The sequence below is a fragment of the Lepisosteus oculatus genome, chromosome 14 (assembly GCF_040954835.1).
Source record: "Lepisosteus oculatus isolate fLepOcu1 chromosome 14, fLepOcu1.hap2, whole genome shotgun sequence".
NCBI lineage: Eukaryota > Metazoa > Chordata > Actinopteri > Semionotiformes > Lepisosteidae > Lepisosteus > Lepisosteus oculatus.
The window spans coordinates 50,206,949-50,225,700 of NC_090709.1; the positions used below are offsets into that span (position 1 = coordinate 50,206,949).

The following is an 18,752-nucleotide window of genomic DNA, read 5'->3' on the forward strand; positions in this document are numbered from 1 at the left end:
AAAGAGACACAGCGCTTCGGCTGTGGAGACTTGTTCGGCTGGCGTTCTGGGAGTCGCATTTTTCAGAATTGTATTGAGATCGTTTTCCACAGAGCTCAGATGTCAAAGCACAGCAGCAGCTCTCCACAGCGATCCTCTATAGCGCCCTTTCTCCCGAAGCTCTGTCCTCATTGGAAGGAAGCAAGAGTGAAAGGCCGAAGTGAAATAGAGATGCAGCCATTCAAAATGAGCGTTGAAAACCCGCGGTAGAGTAACCAACCCGCAGGGCACCATAGGGCACCGCGGTAAGTGACTGGCTGGCCAAAATGACTGACAGGGGCACTCGTGGTGCATTGGTTGGTAGTGAAAAGATTTAATCATTTAATGTCTTTACTGTGCACGTTTCAATCCGTTTAGTTTTGAATATTTATGTGGAATTTTACCACTAAAGGGAAATTTTAGTAGCTGAGCATAAAAAGAAGAGGAGCATAACGCATATGAAGGTCATAAACGATATTAATTTAGGAACATAAACATTACTGTATGTACATAAACTTTACTGTGTATGGCTGGTCTTGATAGTTTAAGGAAAAAATACACACCAGTCTTCCATTTCTCCCTAAACATTTTAAGCATGAAAGTTTTATGAAACGGTCCCCAAATATGTGATTGCTGTATAGAATGAATTTTAATTTTTAAAAATTATTTAACACGAAAATTAAGCTGTTTACATCTTCCGCCTGAGAACAGTCACCCGTTGCTACCCAACGCAGAAACACAGCCACTAACTAGCAAAGAGAGGACATTAGCTAGCCAATATGATAAAGAAATAAATGATTATTTTGTTTATTTCTTTTGCACATTTATTTGAACATTTCCATCGATTGTACAAGCACTTGGAAACTGTCCAATCCCTAGTTCATCAAGCATTTACCAGTCTGGCGCCGGTCTGTGTCTTCTAGGATATAATGCCAGCGAACTCTTGTTTTTATGTCCACTATAAATATGCTGGGCAAACGTTCTGAGGTCAAATTCTTCCAGCACGGGGGTACCTTTAAAGCGGAGACGACGGCACCGACATTTTTTGGCGCGCCTTCTCTTTAAAGCCCTGGCCAAATATGAAGACGGTACGTACAGTTATAATTCAAACGGAATAAAAAACTACACATCCCAGTTACCATGGTGGTGCTTGTGATCATTGCGTGTAACCAACGAAACAGGGCGAAAAATCAGTCACATGACTTTGGGGCAGAGTTTCGAAAGCTTAACCTATCAGCAACAAAGCGAAATTTACACGATAGGCTGCCTCAAACTGTCAGTTACACGACTGTGTATGTCGCTTAAGACACTCCTATTTGGCATTTTAGTTATGGAGGCGAGAAGACGCCCCCCCCCCCCCTTCTCTGGGTGTCTGATTTGCCGCCATCTTTAACTGTTCGGTGTCCGAATCGGAGTAGCTACGCGTACGAAATAAAGTTAATCCCAACTACAAAACATATATTTTTGTGGTAAGAGGGCGCAAAACATCAGTATTTACTGCTATTAATTACTGTACGATTTATAGTTGAAATTTGAGCCTAGATATAAAGTTAGATATAAAGTTAAAATCTCGACAAAGCAATGTAGGAAATACAGAGAAAATAAATCCTTTCTGACATCTAAAATCAGTTTCGATCAAGGTCTCTAAAACGAGAAAAGAAAAAGAGGATTTTCGGACGGCAATTACGGTGTGTTTATATAGAATAACTGATTTAAGAGCAATCTAATTTCTTGTTAGTTTAAAATAGTGAAATGTCAGCTGCAAAAGATCGCACCAGAAACAGCACTCTCTCTGCCTGTCATAGACGTTCAGGAAAGGCTGAATGAAGTCATGTCAAGTACAATAATTCGGTGATCAATAATAACAATTGTAGGACAGTATATAAGGAGGATAAGGATTTTGAAGTTGACTCGAAATCTGATAGGTAACCAGTGCAAGGACTTGAAAACAGGTATAATGCATCCCTGATAGGATTCTTGCTGTCATATTCTGAACATATTGAAGATTGCTCAGTGTGGATTTAATTTCCCCAGTGAACAGGATGTGCATTTATTAATTCTAGAAAAAAAGCCTTTCTTGATTTCTCTAGTTCTTAGTTTCTCTAGTTCCCTTTAAAATAAACTATTATTCCACAATGCAGAGTATTACATGGCCAGTATTTACACATGATATTTGTGATTTAAATAAATTAACACAAGCAGCTTTTGGAGATTTAAGTGTTGGCTGAGTTATTGCAGGATAAAAGACTAGAGATGTTGGCAAGAAGAAGATAATTTGGGGAAAGCTGAGGAATACACTTATAACAAGAACACTTCCTAATGGGGTTAGGCATACTTTTGATGAAGATGATGAAGTTAACAGACTATATGTTTACATAGATACTGAAATAAGGATTGTATTTTAGATGATGTGTAGTTGCTGGCATTGAACTGTGTGTTGGATGCACATGAATTGAAGGAATGGGCAAACATAGCTGATGCGGATCCACAGAGCCAGCATATTAAGATGTTTATAATCAGAGGCAATTTGTTTAAATAACTAGGTATGGATACTGATGTGCAAGAGAGGTGGAAAGGCTGTTTCCTTAAGCCAGCACTATAAGATATTTTATTCCCAGTGAGATGCTGCCATTTCATAGTGGGTTTCTAACACTGTGTATAGTTCCATCCACACAGTGCCTTTACTTCCATCCATTTCTAATCTCTTTATCCAGTACAGAGGATTTGGAGCCTATCCCAGTAAGCAACGGACACAAGGCAGAATACACCCTGGACATAGCGCCAGTCCATCACAGGACAGACAGACACAAACACACACACACCAGGGCCAGTTTTCCCATAAACCAATTAACTTACCAGTATGTTTTGGAGTGCGAGAGGGAGTCATATCACACATATGGAGAAAAACCATGTAACCCGGAGAGAACATGTAAACCCCACACACACAGGATGGCAGGAATTGAACCTAGGACCCCAGTGCTGCAAGATAGCAATGCTAACCACTTCGCCACCATTATAAAAGGATGGATATCTTAGTTATCTTTCTAGTTCACAGGTTTGCATGCATAATTTAATTTTGAAAGCCACTGAGACATCAGGTACTACTGTTGTATTTATGAAAAAGAAACAAAACAAAAAACATACTAACAACTGTGCCATCCTACTCCTTAGTTAATACATTTTATTTTAACATTGTTAGAAAAATATTTTGAATTATATTTAACCCTATTTTTTCTTTAGTTTTGTATTTAACTTATTATATGATAGTCAGACTTAATGTATATTTGAACAATGAAAATATATTTTTACAAGATGCGGGGGAAAGTGCAACAGCTTATTACAGTGCTAAATTTAATATTATTGATTGCTAATAGTTTATGCTAACACCTAACTTTCTTAATTAGATGTATTTAAAACAGTGAACTAAGTGTAACATACTATTCAGAAATACAATCGAAAATAGTTTTGTGGTGTTTGTATGGATGAAACGTTTCTAAAATGTATAACGTAACAAAATTAAAGACGATTAAAATCTGTAATCTTTCCACTTGTAATGTCATTAGACAGAACAACACGTTTCTGGTTTGTTTTAATTAGCTAGTATTAGTTAGTAGTTAGTAGTTTTAATTTAATTAGTATTGCAATTCGCACTGATTCCCTTGCGAAGATATGGACTTAAGAATATTCGTGCCTGGTCAAAAAATGGCATTAAGCACTTAAAATTTATATGGTTAATAATAGTAAACTGTAACATGCTGTAACAAGATCGGTTAAACTGCGAAGAAAATGCTTTCAGAGAAAATGTTTCAGGTGTGAAGAACATAGATCTCCAATGCAATTTCAACCAAACCTGTTCCCACACACCCTGCCCCCACTACCGTTAGAATATACACAAAGCACTGAAATCTTTCGAGCTAATGATCAAGTGACCCGAGAGAGAGCGAGAGAAACACCAAGGGGTGCGGAACCAGGGAACTATTTACATGGAAAACGGGCGATCTCCCCAGACTCCCCAGTCCGCCCGTTTCACTGTTACCTGGATACCTCTTTATTTAGAACTCACTAACACTGATTTTTAGTTTAGAAGGATTCAAGTAGGGTTTTAGATGAAAGGCAGCGACCTTAATCAAGCCCAAATCATAATTGAACCCATTCAGAGCCTACATTACATTTTAGCGTTTCATTCTGAGCAGAAGACCCTCACACCTGAAGAAGGCTTGCGTTTTCTCTCTTCTCTTTTAAGCATGTGTACGATGTGTAATACAATTACAATGTGTAATTACAATGCTGTAATACAATTTGAATCGTATGAGGGTGGGGGGGGAGGGGGAGGTGTCTTTCGCTGGAAATCTCGCCTGCTTCTACTTTACGAGTACAACCCCCTCTCTGCCGGAGTGCTGGCTGTGACGAATTAAACCGGTTTCACAGGTTTCAATCACAGACCATGTGACATGGGAGTCAGGAAACTAACACACAGCGCCACCGGATTTGATAACGCTATAAAAACGCTATAAAATAATGTGACTAGGCACAGAACAAGTTTACAGCACAGTACAACATCACTGAAGTCAACTCCTAGGTACTGTAACTGTCGTGTGGATATTTTCACAATAATCAGACAAAGGTTTAAGCATCGCTTGTTCTAGATAAAACTGCAAAAAAAAAAAACAACAACCCATAATGTACTTCTTTGCGGCTCTGTTTGCCCAAATCATATATTCACAACGTGAAATTTAGAAAATAATATTACGTAACCAAAATCTGCAATATGGAAACAGAACCTGTGTAATTGTTGATAGATGATGTACTCGTAACATTTTTACAAGACGAACTACAACATTTAAAAAATGACTTGTATGTACTTGATATCTCTAATCAATCCACGGCGACATTGTTAAAGCAGAGTCCCAGTAAAACGAAACTAAAACGCCCTGGGCATACCGTTTCGCGCTTCTTATTAGTTGCTCAAAAGTAATTTGACCGTATGAAATGCATAATATAAACCTAGAAACATATACGTGAGCAGTATTTACGTACTGTAGTATCGGTGTTAAGACATACCTCTCAAATACTGTAAATCAAGTTAAAAATATCTCAAGACCGATTCTGGTCATTATGAAACCATGTTTCGTGTATGTTTTCTTTAAAGTACCGAGACCAGCCATATACTGTATGTTTATGTTCCAAAATTAATATCGTTTATGGCCTTCACACGCGTTGCAGTATGCTCCTATTCTTTTTATGCTCAGCTACTAAGATTTCCCTTCAGTGGTAAAATTAGATATGAATATTCAATACTTAAACGGGCACAGTTAAGACATTAAATATACATATACATACTGTATACAGTACAGTTTTCATACAGTAATATGTCTATGTTCCTAAATCAATCTCTTTTATGAGCATGTGAAAGGCATGGTGAATCGATTCTCAAAAATTACTGTACTTTGCATGATTGGAAACAAATGCGTGATTGCGAAATGCTGTGGTGTTACTTTTACAAAGACGGTCAATGAAAAAAAGAATGTTGACCAGGGCAATACTTTGAGTTTACACTTACAGCTTGTCCAAGGTCATTCATTATTAGTACTATTAGTAATATCTTCGTTAAAGACTTTGATGGCCACAGCTCAAACATGAGAGGTTGAGCTTTATTAGCTCCACCTTGCCGAAATTCAGGATACTATTATTTTGCTTGTCATATTATAGGAGAATTTATGGTAACTAGCGGTATTTACCGGTAACTTGCGGTAGACTGCGTACAGCGTACCGGAAAATAATGCGGTATCGCCCACGCATTTTGAATGGCTGCATCTGTATGTCCCCCAGCTCTGAGCCCATTGGGCCTGCTGGTGTGACCAGAGCTGCAGCGTCGCCATGCTGGTGGGGGTCAGTTCGGCTTTTCTGTTGGAATGAACAGGGGGGTTACATGATGGTGCTGTCTGTGGTCTGGCTGTCCTGCTGGTCTGGATGAGGGGTGCGTAGTGTGGTGCAGGTACTTGTCCCATCCTGCTCTTGGTCCAGGTTGGAGGGTTGCACTGATTCTGAGTCTTGTTAGCTGGTATGGATGGGTTTGGGGGTGTTGATACCAGAGTGGTCCAGGGGGGGTGCAGGTGTCTCGGGGGCATTCTTGTTTTTCTGTGAGTTCAGGTTGATTCTGTTGGTTTTGCCACGAATCTCCCTCACGCAGGCAAGCGCTCCCGCATTCCTACGAGCTCTCCCCGTACCAAACGTGCACGTGTCAATCAGTCCTCTGCTTAAACCCTCATCTGCCCCCCGGTCATTGCTCACGATTGAGATTCTCTCCCGGAGCTTACGTACTAACTACACCTTTGCCTTACTACGACTTCTCCCCTGGACCTCGACCCCGCTTTTCCGACTACCGCTTTAGCCACTCGATTTTGTACCTTCGCCTGTTTTACGCTTTCTCGGATCCTGACCCAAGCCTGTCTCTTCGTTTACACCTCTGTCTACCGACGCAACTTCTACGCCTTCCCGGACTCCGACCCCTGCCAGTACCTCGACTACGCCTTCGCCTGTCGATTCTGTGCCTATGCCTGTACTACGCCTTCCCGGACTCGGACCCCTGCCTGTTTACTCCGACTACGCCTGCGTCTCACGCCAACCCTACCAAGGGCACCGCATTGGATCCCTATCCTCAGCAGTCAGCCCCTGCGTGACAGGTTCTGAGTGTCTTGGTTACATCCATTTGTGTGTATAGATGAAAAAGCTATTGAAGAGCACCCCAACACCCCCCACCCATCTCGGTGGAAGTTGCCATGTTCAAAAAATCCTAAAAAGATAATTAAAGTTGCACACAACAAAGCATGACTGTGAAAGGTCAGGAGGCCTGACTAGTGAGCACAACACTTGATTACAGTAAAAAAAAATAAAGAAATGTTCTACAACTCAAAGCGAGGTTGTATAAGGTTAGGTGAAATGTCTGGTGTAAAACACCTGGTTGCAGCACTGTGGCTGTTGTGCTTGAAGAGCTATTGACTCGTGAATAGCACCCCCCTATCCCCATGTACCGCCTGTCTAATGGTGCCATATTGAAAACCTCATAAAAAAATAAAGAAAGGGGCCACAGCCACAGCAAGGTTGCATAAGGTTAGGGGGCCTGTGTGGTGTGTAAAACACTTAGTTTCAGCAGTGTGGCTGTTGTATTTGAAATTCTATTGAGCCATGAAGACGACCCACCTGTCCCAGTGTATTACCTGTAGTGTTATCTTCAAAAAATCATAAAAAAATAAAGAAAGGTGCCACAGCCACAGCAAGGTTGTATAAGGTTAGGGGGCTAGACTGGTGTGTAAAACACTTGGTTTCAGCAGTGTGGCTGTTGTATTTGAAATGCTATTGAGCCATGAAGACGACCCCCCTATCCCAGTGTCTTACCTGTACTGTTATCTTAAAAAAACCAAAACAAAGCTGGGAAAAGTCAGAGGACCTGCTTAGTGTGCAAAACACTTACTTGCAGCATTGTGGGTGCTGTGGTTTAAATGCTATTGGTTTGTTAACAAAATACCCCTATACCAGTGCATTGTGCCACATTAAATAAAAGCACGAGAAAAAGAGATTCAGAACACAAAGCTGTGTCAGTGTTCTGTGTAAAAAGTCGGTTTGAACATCATGGGAGCTGTTTTTAATAAGCTGCTGAGAAAAGAATATTTTAAACTTCCTGCTGTCAGTAGTATTGTCAATATAGTTGAACCACACCTGAATGAAAATAGAACGTAAAGGAAGGGTTTCAGAAATCAAACAAAGCTTTATTCCCGTGCTTACAGTCTGGCTAATTGGAGACTGCGCTGTTCTGCTTCCTATGGTCATATATGGGTTTTTCGCACAAAACCGTATTGAACAGTATTTCTCGCGTTGTGAACGTGTGCACACAGCAGTCCCCGGGTTCCAGTTAGTGTGTAATTACGCATCGATGAAAAACTGGAGGTTTTAAAAAAGATGATTAGCTCACTGATAGTTTGGTGTAGAGGCTGTTGAAATATCCACAAGTTGTGGTCTTTAAAATGCATTTGGTTCGAAGCCGTTCTGTGCTTCTATTGCAAAGATATGGACAAAACAAAATGTGAGCATGGTCAAAAAAATGTCATAAAAATGACAAAGTGAAGGCTGAGAAAGCATTCACAATGTATTTTATACACAAAGCATGTGTTTTTGTAACTCTAAGAGATTTCGCGAAAGCGCTACAGGCATGCCAAAATCGTTTTCGAACTTCAAGCTAACTTTACCCCGGTACAGGCGTACTGGTCTCTGGAGAGAGAGCACGGTCCATCAGCGCACTCCAATAAAGGCAATGGAAGCAGCTGAATCTCATTGGCGAAGCTCAGCACTGGGCCGCTGGGCACGGTTTACAACCGTTTCCGTAGTGTAGTGGTTATCACGTTCGCCTCACATGCGAATGGTCCCCAGTTCGAGACCGGGCGGAAACAGCTGCTTCTTGCAAGCTCCTGTACTTCACAGAGGTCTTGAGCGACCGGTCATTTGTTCCCAATGTATTTCCGGTGCCTTCATGCACTCTTGTACCAAATGCACGTTCCTTCTGTATGCGGAGCTGATCATTTGCAATTGGGCTGTGCCGACAGACCAGGACGAGCTCTGTCGGCTCAAAAGCAGCGCAGGACCTGCAAGAACAACAGAAAGAATAGCTTCCAGAGGGGGCCTCTTAGTGAGCCCAAAATCTCATCAAGAATCGGCTCCAGCAACAGGGCTGGGCGCATTGTTCCATTCTCCACCCACTCTCAGTGTAAACAAGTCCCTCCTGGTCTCTGCTTGAAATGCACTTTCCTGCGTTTGCTTTGGTGTAACTGGCTTCCCCTGCATGGGCGAATGTGAAGAAGATCCTTAGTAAGTCATTGAAGAAAACCAAGAAGGGGTCGGAGTGGCCTCTGTCGCTCATCAACGATCCAGTCAGGCAGTACTCCTCTGTAAAGCGCCGTTCGTTCACATCGATTGGCTTTTTTTTGCCTTCATTCGTGCAAGTAGTAAAAGCAGACGCCCCTATTCTGCCGTGACCTGGATTCGAACCGGGGTTGTTGCGGCCACAACGCAAAGTACTGACCACTATACGATCACGGGGAGTTACCGATACACGCATGGCAGGGTGGAAAAGGCTGTGCTCTCTTCGTGTGACATAATTTGGAAAAGTCCTGACGTTGCATTTCAACTGAGCCCCAGTATACATCGACCCTTCGACACTCTGAGTGACAACTCAGCGTGTTTTCTCATATTTACGTAGTTTGCTCGGATGATGCCGGGAACAGCATGGCTGTTCGCTGCCATATGGTCTAGCGGTTAGGGTTCCTGGTTTTTACCCAGGCGGCCCGGGTTCGACTCGGTTTTGCCTCCTGCTTTCCAAAAGATCAGCACCGTGTACGAAAGAGCCGCATTAAAACTACTCGAACGTGCAAAACGTGCGAGAAGAGGGGGCGCTTGTTTCCAACCGAAACTTCTCGCGTGTGAGACGAGCTGATCATCGCTGTGGGAGGGTTACTCTGGTAGACAGGGCTGACCTTCGGCAATAGGATTTATAGTCTCCAAGATGATATTTGCACTTTCTGGAGAGGCGATTTTCTCCACTTCAGTAGCCCGATTTCATCGATTGCGTGGAGAGGGCTGTAGAATGTGGCGCCGCCTTTCCTGCTCCGTCCATGACAGGCGTGCTGGTCTCTGGAGAGAGAGCACGGTCCATCAGCGCACTCCAATAAAGGCACTGGAAGCAGCTGAATCACATTGGCGAAGCTCAGTGCTGGGCCGCTGCACCACAGAGATGAACAGAGATGGGGCCTCATTTGGGAAGGCTCAGAACACTTAATTCTTTCTTATTAATAAGCCTCGCTGCTACAACACATATGCAGTTTGAGCACACATAAGACGATAACCAAGTACCACAAACTACCAGGCATCTAGTATCATTAGCAGTTCAGGTGGGGAGCTGCATCACCATGTGTAGGCTGCAAAGGAACAAGTAATAGGTCTATTCCATGCTTAAAAGAAAAGAAAGAAAATACAACATTTCAGCCGTGGAGCCCTCACACCTGAAGAAGCCTCCACGGCTGAAACGTTGTGTTTTCTTTTTTCTCTTTTCATCTAGTGTCATTAGCCTTTTAACAGTTCCTGTCAAAATAAAATAGAAATGGATAACATTCTAGAGAGAGTTTGAAATACCAAGGTACAATTTAAAACATATCTCTTCCACTACAACCACAATATTTTGGAGAGATCGTTGAACCTCACTGTTCTGACATGTCCGTTAGCCTCCGTCCTGCTTCAGCAATGAATGTGGCGGGGCACATTCTGAGGGAGATGAGGTCAATCAGGTGGCAGGAAAACCAAGCTAAGCTTTTTTTTGAGATCCTGAAAACGAAAGAAGGGCCATGTATATGTGTGCAGCTGGATATGTAATTGCAGGTGGCGTAGCAAATTCTGCTGAAGCCCCACTGCCTGGTGTGGACGGTAGCTGTGCATGTTGCAGCACGTGAGATCAAGGGGGCATGTCATGTGTTTCAGCACTTCACTCCATTCAGTAGCACATGATTCCCTGAGTTCTTTGGATGACCTGTGGACCGATCTTTCACGATGAAGAATTCCTTAAGAAGAATAGATCTCGGCCCACCATCCCAATGCCTCCGTCTCAAAACAGCAACCTCCAACTGCCCTTAGTCTGCAAGGCAGTCCTTTCAAATGCGATGACAACGCCGGGACCTTCGTTGCCTATTGTACGAGCTGAACTTTTGTGCTCATCAATTCAACGCTCTTTCCATCAACTCATCTTGTCTTTTGACGCTTCGTGTTTTGCGCTCCTTTGACTATCGGCATATCGGGTGACTGCAAACACTGAAGTTCTTGCTTACGGAGTGTGGAACATTGTTTTCAAGTGATCGCTGTTCTGTCATGTTGACGCCGAGTGAATCTTTCTTTGGCAACATGGGCAGGCTGACAGCAGTGCGAGCGAAAGTAATGGCAAATTTCTTGACTTATTTCTGAATGTGAATGTTCTTTAGAAAAGGGATGCGGCGTTGCTTCTCGCCCGTGTAAAGGTCACGCATTCCAGACGTGGTTATGAGCGAACAGTTGCCGCAAGTGTTTGAAAAGAGCAAGAGAGGAAGCAGCCCTGCCCCGTGTGAGGATCAAACTCAGGCCCTTCAGATGACGAGACTGACGCACTACCAATTACGCCAACAAGCCCAGCTGCAGTACACACACCGGAAAGTTTGCCTCACATGGATTTCAGTCGCCCGTTCCCTAATCTTTAGACGCCCTCTGCTGAATGTTGCATTTGCCTTTTGATCTCACCGATACATTTTTGGTCTGTTTCTGTTGCGAGTCCGTCTTTCAGATCTCACCTAGCACAAGTCTCTGTGGCTGAAGTGGCCTCTCTGCTTCAGCATCGTGCCCTCACTCAGCCATTAAAAATGTCACTTGGACTTCTGACATGCTGACATGAAATGTCAAGAGAGAGGGGCGGAGTGACGCTTAAGCCAGAGAGAAGATTAAAAGGGGGCGTGGCTGCGAAACGCTTGACAGCTGCACGATGCTCTCCATGTAAGGCGGGACCACAGGCTAAAGGACGCCTTTCGGCACATCAAGCTCTAAGCACACACCTGGAGGATGCGGGAATTGATCCTGCTATCTCCCACATGCAAAGCAAGCGCTGTACCATACAAGCCAACCCCCCTCGCTTGGACTTATGCCTCGGCGTCACCTAGTGCCGCTTGTTCCCCTCTTACCAGGCACAGTTCACTGCCCTTCGTCTGCAAGGCAGTCGTGTAATTGCAGCTTTCTTGACTTATTGATGAAGGTCTGACTGGACGAGCGAATGGCGCCTCTCCCCATCCTCAAGCTCGCTGACAGATTGAAATGGAAAGTGCTGCTGTGGCTCGTTGGTCTAGTGGTATGATTCTCGCTTAGGGTGCGAGAGGTCCCGGGTTCAACTCCCGGACGAGCCCTCGTGTGCTCTTTTCCTCCTCTTCCACAAGACTGGGAACTGATATCCACATCACTTCGCAGCTTCTGCTTATGGCAAACGATGGAATGTGACTAATGACTGAACGAGCCTGGTGAATTCTCATCACGTGGCACAATGAGAGCGTGCAGTCAGCTGTCCAAGGCGGCAACCTCATTGCTCGTTCAAAAGAACACGTACTGAAAACTCATCACCACTGTGTCGTAGATGAGCACCGCGATCGCTTGTTGTCATGCGTCCTTACTTGGGAAATGCAGAAGCAAAAACTGCCCTCTCTCAGCCACCGAAACGTGTGCGGCTCGCCTTGCGCTCTCTGCGCCTCACATATTTGTCGAGCTGTCTGCTCTTCTTTCTGTTGAAGTAATCAAGTTACGGGGCGTCCTGCAGCCTATGATGTTCTCACTGAGAGCTTTCAAGATTTGAAGGAAAACTACGAGCTTGATGGCTCAAGTCGAACGAATGTGATTGTTAAGCAATCGATGATCAAAAGCACGTCTTCTAACAATTCGTGAGAGTATTATCAGCACTGTTTTCACTCGGATATACTTTTCACTTGCTAAGCTGACAAATTGGACGAGAAAATGCCGGAGACGCACTCAGTGCAGACTGAGGTTGGGAAGGAGGTGTGGCCCTTCAACGCTTGACAACTGAAGGACATTCTCTCCGCAACGGAGGAGCACCTGTCAGAAGTCGCAGAAGCTAAACAAGAGCACCGGGCTTCCGGAGATCCAAACTCAGACCTGGAGGATGCGGGCATCGATCCCGCTACCTCTTGCATGCTAAGCAAGCGCTCTACCATTTGAGCTAATCCCCCTCGCTTCATGCTTCTCGGCATCATGTCTTACCGCCTCTGCACCTCTTACCGGGCACCGCCCACTGCCCTTGGTCTGCAAGGCAGTCCTTTCAAGTGCGATGACGACGCTGAGACCTTCGTTGCCTATTGTACGAGCTGAACTTTTGTGCTCATCAATTCAACGCTCTTTCCATCAACTCATCTTGTCTTTTGACGCTTCGTGTTTTGCGCTCCTTTGACTATCGGCATATCGGGTGACTGCAAACACTGAAGTTCTTGCTTACGGAGTGTGGAACATTGTTTTCAAGTGATCGCTGTTCTGTCATGTTGACGCCGAGTGAATCTTTCTTTGGCAACATGGGCAGGCTGACAGCAGTGCGAGCGAAAGTAATGGCAAATTTCTTGACTTATTTCTGAATGTGAATGTTCTTTAGAAAAGGGATGCGGCGTTGCTTCTCGCCCGTGTAAAGGTCACGCATTCCAGACGTGGTTATGAGCGAACAGTTGCCGCAAGTGTTTGAAAAGAGCAAGAGAGGAAGCAGCCCTGCCCCGTGTGAGGATCAAACTCAGGCCCTTCAGATGACGAGACTGACGCACTACCAATTACGCCAACAAGCCCAGCTGCTGTACACACACCGGAAAGTTTGCCTCACATGGATTTCAGTCGCCCGTTCCCTAATCTTTAGACGCCCTCTGCTGAATGTTGCATTTGCCTTTTGATCTCACCGATACATTTTTGGTCTGTTTCTGTTGCGAGTCCGTCTTTCAGATCTCACCTAGCACAAGTCTCTGTGGCTGAAGTGGCCTCTCTGCTTCAGCATCGTGCCCTCACTCAGCCATTAAAAATGTCACTCGGACTTCTGACATGCTGACATGAAATGTCAAGAGAGAGGGGCGGAGTGACGCTTAAGCCAGAGAGAAGATGAAAAGGGGGCGTGGCTGCGAAACGCTTGACAGCTGCACGATGCTCTCCATGTAAGGCGGGACCACAGGCTAAAGGACGCCTTTCGGCACATCAAGCTCTAAGCACACACCTGGAGGATGCGGGAATTGATCCTGCTATCTCCCACATGCAAAGCAAGCGCTGTACCATACAAGCCAACCCCCCTCGCTGGGACTTATGCCTCGGCGTCACCTAGTGCCGCTTGTTCCCCTCTTACCGGGCACAGTTCACTGCCCTTCGTCTGCAAGGCAGTCGTGTAATTGCAGCTTTCTTGACTTATTGATGAAGGTCTGACTGGACGAGCGAATGGCGCCTCTCCCCATCCTCAAGCTCGCTGACAGATTGAAATGGAAAGTGCTGCTGTGGCTCGTTGGTCTAGTGGTATGATTCTCGCTTAGGGTGCGAGAGGTCCCGGGTTCAACTCCCGGGCGAGCCCTCGTGTGCTCTTTTCCTCCTCTTCCACAAGACTGGGAACTGATATCCACATCACTTCGCAGCGTCTGCTTATGGCAAACGATGGAATGTGACTAATGACTGAACGAGCCTGGTGAATTCTCATCACGTGGCACAATGAGAGCGTGCAGTCAGCTGTCCAAGGCGGCAACCTCATTGCTCGTTCAAAAGAACACGTACTGAAAACTCATCACCACTGTGTCGTAGATGAGCACCGCGATCGCTTGTTGTCATGCGTCCTTACTTGGGAAATGCAGAAGCAAAAACTGCCCTCTCTCAGCCACCGAAACGTGTGCGGCTCGCCTTGCGCTCTCTGCGCCTCACATATTTGTCGAGCTGTCTGCTCTTCTTTCTGTTGAAGTAATCAACTTACGGGGCGTCCTGCAGCCTATGATGTTCTCACTGAGAGCTTTCAAGATTTGAAGGAAAACTACGAGCTTGATGGCTCAAGTCGAACGAATGTGATTGTTAAGCAATCGATGATCAAAAGCACGTCTTCTAACAATTCGTGAGAGTATTATCAGCACTGTTTTCACTCGGATATACTTTTCACTTGCTAAGCTGACAAATTGGATGAGAAAATGCCGGAGACGCACTCAGTGCAGACTGAGGTTGGGAAGGAGGTGTGGCCCTTCAACGCTTGACAACTGAAGGACATTCTCTCCGCAACGGAGGAGCACCTGTCAGAAGTCGCAGAAGCTAAACAAGAGCACCGGGCTTCCGGAGATCCAAACTCAGACCTGGAGGATGCGGGCATCGATCCCGCTACCTCTTGCATGCTAAGCGAGCGCTCTACCATTTGAGCTAATCCCCCTCGCTTCATGCGTCTCGGCATCATGTCTTACCGCCTCTGTCCCTCTTACCGGGCACCGCCCACTGCCCTTGGTCTGCAAGGCAGTCCTTTCAAGTGCGATGACGACGCTGAGACCTTCGTTGCCTATTGTACGAGCTGAACTTTTGTGCTCATCAATTCAACGCTCTTTCCATCAACTCATCTTGTCTTTTGACGCTTCGTGTTTTGCGCTCCTTTGACTATCGGCATATCGGGTGACTGCAAACACTGAAGTTCTTGCTTACGGAGTGTGGAACATTGTTTTCAAGTGATCGCTGTTCTGTCATGTTGACGCCGAGTGAATCTTTCTTTGACAACATGGGCAAGCTGACAGCAGTGCGAGCGAAAGTAATGGCAAATTTCTTGACTTATTTCTGAATGTGAATGTTCTTTAGAAAAGGGATGCGGCGTTGCTTCTCGCCCGTGTAAAGGTCACGCATTCCAGACGTGGTTATGAGCGAACAGTTGCCGCAAGTGTTTGAAAAGAGCAAGAGAGGAAGCAGCCCTGCCCCGTGTGAGGATCAAACTCAGGCCCTTCAGATGACGAGACTGACGCACTACCAATTACGCCAACAAGCCCAGCTGCAGTACACACACCGGAAAGTTTGCCTCACATGGATTTCAGTCGCCCGTTCCCTAATCTTTAGACGCCCTCTGCTGAATGTTGCATTTGCCTTTTGATCTCACCGATACATTTTTGGTCTGTTTCTGTTGCGAGTCCGTCTTTCAGATCTCACCTAGCACAAGTCTCTGTGGCTGAAGTGGCCTCTCTGCTTCAGCATCGTGCCCTCACTCAGCCATTAAAAATGTCACTCGGACTTCTGACATGCTGACATGAAATGTCAAGAGAGAGGGGCGGAGTGACGCTTAAGCCAGAGAGAAGATGAAAAGGGGGCGTGGCTGCGAAACGCTTGACAGCTGCACGATGCTCTCCATGTAAGGCGGGACCACAGGCTAAAGGACGCCTTTCGGCACATCAAGCTCTAAGCACACACCTGGAGGATGCGGGAATTGATCCTGCTATCTCCCACATGCAAAGCAAGCGCTGTACCATACAAGCCAACCCCCCTCGCTGGGACTTATGCCTCGGCGTCACCTAGTGCCGCTTGTTCCCCTCTTACCGGGCACAGTTCACTGCCCTTCGTCTGCAAGGCAGTCGTGTAATTGCAGCTTTCTTGACTTATTGATGAAGGTCTGACTGGACGAGCGAATGGCGCCTCTCCCCATCCTCAAGCTCGCTGACAGATTGAAATGGAAAGTGCTGCTGTGGCTCGTTGGTCTAGTGGTATGATTCTCGCTTAGGGTGCGAGAGGTCCCGGGTTCAACTCCCGGGCGAGCCCTCGTGTGCTCTTTTCCTCCTCTTCCACAAGACTGGGAACTGATATCCACATCACTTCGCAGCGTCTGCTTATGGCAAACGATGGAATGTGACTAATGACTGAACGAGCCTGGTGAATTCTCATCACGTGGCACAATGAGAGCGTGCAGTCAGCTGTCCAAGGCGGCAACCTCATTGCTCGTTCAAAAGAACACGTACTGAAAACTCATCACCACTGTGTCGTAGATGAGCACCGCGATCGCTTGTTGTCATGCGTCCTTACTTGGGAAATGCAGAAGCAAAAACTGCCCTCTCTCAGCCACCGAAACGTGTGCGGCTCGCCTTGCGCTCTCTGCGCCTCACATATTTGTCGAGCTGTCTGCTCTTCTTTCTGTTGAAGTAATCAAGTTACGGGGCGTCCTGCAGCCTATGATGTTCTCACTGAGAGCTTTCAAGATTTGAAGGAAAACTACGAGCTAGATGGCTCAAGTCGAACGAATGTGATTGTTAAGCAATCGATGATCAAAAGCACGTCTTCTAACAATTCGTGAGAGTATTATCAGCACTGTTTTCACTCGGATATACTTTTCACTTGCTAAGCTGACAAATTGGACGAGAAAATGCCGGAGACGCACTCAGTGCAGACTGAGGTTGGGAAGGAGGTGTGGCCCTTCAACGCTTGACAACTGAAGGACATTCTCTCCGCAACGGAGGAGCACCTGTCAGAAGTCGCAGAAGCGAAACAAGAGCACCGGGCTTCCGGAGATCCAAACTCAGACCTGGAGGATGCGGGCATCGATCCCGCTACCTCTTGCATGCTAAGCGAGCGCTCTACCATTTGAGCTAATCCCCCTCGCTTCATGCGTCTCGGCATCATGTCTTACCGCCTCTGCCCCTCTTACCGGGCACCGCCCACTGCCCTTGGTCTGCAAGGCAGTCCTTTCAAGTGCGATGACGACGCTGAGACCTTCGTTGCCTATTGTACGAGCTGAACTTTTGTGCTCATCAATTCAACGCTCTTTCCATCAACTCATCTTGTCTTTTGACGCTTCGTGTTTTGCGCTCCTTTGACTATCGGCATATCGGGTGACTGCAAACACTGAAGTTCTTGCTTACGGAGTGTGGAACATTGTTTTCAAGTGATCGCTGTTCTGTCATGTTGACGCCGAGTGAATCTTTCTTTGGCAACATGGGCAGGCTGACAGCAGTGCGAGCGAAAGTAATGGCAAATTTCTTGACTTATTTCTGAATGTGAATGTTCTTTAGAAAAGGGATGCGGCGTTGCTTCTCGCCCGTGTAAAGGTCACGCATTCCAGACGTGGTTATGAGCGAACAGTTGCCGCAAGTGTTTGAAAAGAGCAAGAGAGGAAGCAGCCCTGCCCCGTGTGAGGATCAAACTCAGGCCCTTCAGATGACGAGACTGACGCACTACCAATTACGCCAACAAGCCCAGCTGCAGTACACACACCGGAAAGTTTGCCTCACATGGATTTCAGTCGCCCGTTCCCTAATCTTTAGACGCCCTCTGCTGAATGTTGCATTTGCCTTTTGATCTCACCGATACATTTTTGGTCTGTTTCTGTTGCGAGTCCGTCTTTCAGATCTCACCTAGCACAAGTCTCTGTGGCTGAAGTGGCCTCTCTGCTTCAGCATCGTGCCCTCACTCAGCCATTAAAAATGTCACTCGGACTTCTGACATGCTGACATGAAATGTCAAGAGAGAGGGGCGGAGTGACGCTTAAGCCAGAGAGAAGATGAAAAGGGGGCGTGGCTGCGAAACGCTTGACAGCTGCACGATGCTCTCCATGTAAGGCGGGACCACAGGCTAAAGGACGCCTTTCGGCACATCAAGCTCTAAGCACACACCTGGAGGATGCGGGAATTGATCCTGCTATCTCCCACATGCAAAGCAAGCGCTGTACCATACAAGCCAACCCCCCTCGCTGGGACTTATGCCTCGGCGTCACCTAGTGCCGCTTGTTCCCCTCTTACCGGCACAGTTCACTGCCCTTCGTCTGCAAGGCAGTCGTGTAATTGCAGCTTTCTTGACTTATTGATGAAGGTCTGACTGGACGAGCGAATGGCGCCTCTCCCCATCCTCAAGCTCGCTGACAGATTGAAATGGAAAGTGCTGCTGTGGCTCGTTGGTCTAGTGGTATGATTCTCGCTTAGGGTGCGAGAGGTCCCGGGTTCAACTCCCGGACGAGCCCTCGTGTGCTCTTTTCCTCCTCTTCCACAAGACTGGGAACTGATATCCACATCACTTCGCAGCTTCTGCTTATGGCAAACGATGGAATGTGACTAATGACTGAACGAGCCTGGTGAATTCTCATCACGTGGCACAATGAGAGCGTGCAGTCAGCTGTCCAAGGCGGCAACCTCATTGCTCGTTCAAAAGAACACGTACTGAAAACTCAT

At 46.1% G+C, this 18,752-nt stretch overlaps 6 non-coding genes across 6 annotated transcripts; 5 read left to right on the forward strand and 1 right to left on the reverse strand.

Moving 5' to 3' along the window:
- The first annotated feature begins 8,389 nt into the window (after window positions 1-8,389).
- trnav-cac (transfer RNA valine (anticodon CAC)) lies at window positions 8,390-8,462 on the forward strand. Its single transcript has one exon. It is a non-coding gene; the product is annotated as a tRNA-Val (tRNA).
- A 3,444-nt stretch (window positions 8,463-11,906) lies between these two features.
- On the forward strand, window positions 11,907-11,978 carry trnap-agg (transfer RNA proline (anticodon AGG)). Its single transcript has one exon. It is a non-coding gene; the product is annotated as a tRNA-Pro (tRNA).
- A 758-nt stretch (window positions 11,979-12,736) lies between these two features.
- On the reverse strand, window positions 12,737-12,809 carry trnaa-agc (transfer RNA alanine (anticodon AGC)). Its single transcript has one exon. It is a non-coding gene; the product is annotated as a tRNA-Ala (tRNA).
- Window positions 12,810-14,095: 1,286 nt separating this feature from the next.
- trnap-agg (transfer RNA proline (anticodon AGG)) lies at window positions 14,096-14,167 on the forward strand. Its single transcript has one exon. It is a non-coding gene; the product is annotated as a tRNA-Pro (tRNA).
- Window positions 14,168-16,284: 2,117 nt separating this feature from the next.
- Window positions 16,285-16,356, forward strand: trnap-agg (transfer RNA proline (anticodon AGG)). Its single transcript has one exon. It is a non-coding gene; the product is annotated as a tRNA-Pro (tRNA).
- A 2,116-nt stretch (window positions 16,357-18,472) lies between these two features.
- trnap-agg (transfer RNA proline (anticodon AGG)) lies at window positions 18,473-18,544 on the forward strand. Its single transcript has one exon. It is a non-coding gene; the product is annotated as a tRNA-Pro (tRNA).
- The last annotated feature ends 208 nt before the right edge of the window (window positions 18,545-18,752 follow it).